This window comes from Theropithecus gelada, chromosome 5, assembly GCF_003255815.1.
Source record: "Theropithecus gelada isolate Dixy chromosome 5, Tgel_1.0, whole genome shotgun sequence".
NCBI lineage: Eukaryota > Metazoa > Chordata > Mammalia > Primates > Cercopithecidae > Theropithecus > Theropithecus gelada.
The window spans coordinates 138,034,179-138,035,104 of record NC_037672.1 but is presented as its reverse complement, the minus strand read 5'-3'; positions in this window follow the sequence as shown (position 1 = coordinate 138,035,104).

Sequence of the window (926 nt, the reverse complement as noted above, 5' to 3'; positions counted from 1 at the left end):
TAACTTTCCCTCCTGCTGGGTTTAGAGCAGGACTCCTTTGGAAAGGAGACCTACTATCAGACAAGGTAGGGTAGATAATTTCTTTATTTCTCTATTCTTTATGCCTGTTCTTACACAGAAAAGTGAGGAATGGTAATATTTCTAGGTTTTGTAGCTTGCTTTGGGGAGAGGGATTTTAGTTTCTATGACTGGCCTTCAGTTTCCATGACTCACTTTGGGGGAGAGAGGTGGGAGACAGGAGGGCAGGAGAAGGTCAGAGAGAAACTGCTTCTGAGGCCTTTCAATCTCCTTCAGTTCAAAGTACTCAGCATGCCAAAGCATCATGCTTTGTGGTATCATTTTCCAAACCCCGACATGGTATAAAGGCACTTAGTTTTTTAAAATACCAATTATATCAAGTAAAAGAATACCTATGGAAACACTTCAAAAATATAAAAGTTACATGATATATTAATATAATTTTTACATATGTATGACTTGTAATCTTATTGTTTGCTTTTCATTTGCAGATTTTGTGACTGAAGGCACTGCACTGTGACTAAAAGTGCCAAATGACTTTTTTGAGTCTGTGTTAAATATATCAGGTTTCCACTGATGCCTGGAAGAGGTAGATCAGTCTGTGTGGTAACATCAAGGGAAACTTCCATTCCTTGAGAGCCCAAGGGGTAGGAAGCGAACAGATGCAATGGCAGTCTCATTAGAATGGCTGGTGATTTGCTCATTCTACTATTTGAAGGAATTCAACAATTCAAGTCGGAGCTACAAAAGTCACAATTTTGAAGCCCACACAAGAAAGTCTCATTTGAATCTTTACTCATTTGGAAAGGGAAAAGTCCCTAGGATCGCCCAGCATCCACAACAAAGCAGGGTCTGCTAAACTCCCATCATTTGGGAAGAGGAGCCTTTTTTTTTTTTTTTTTTTTTTT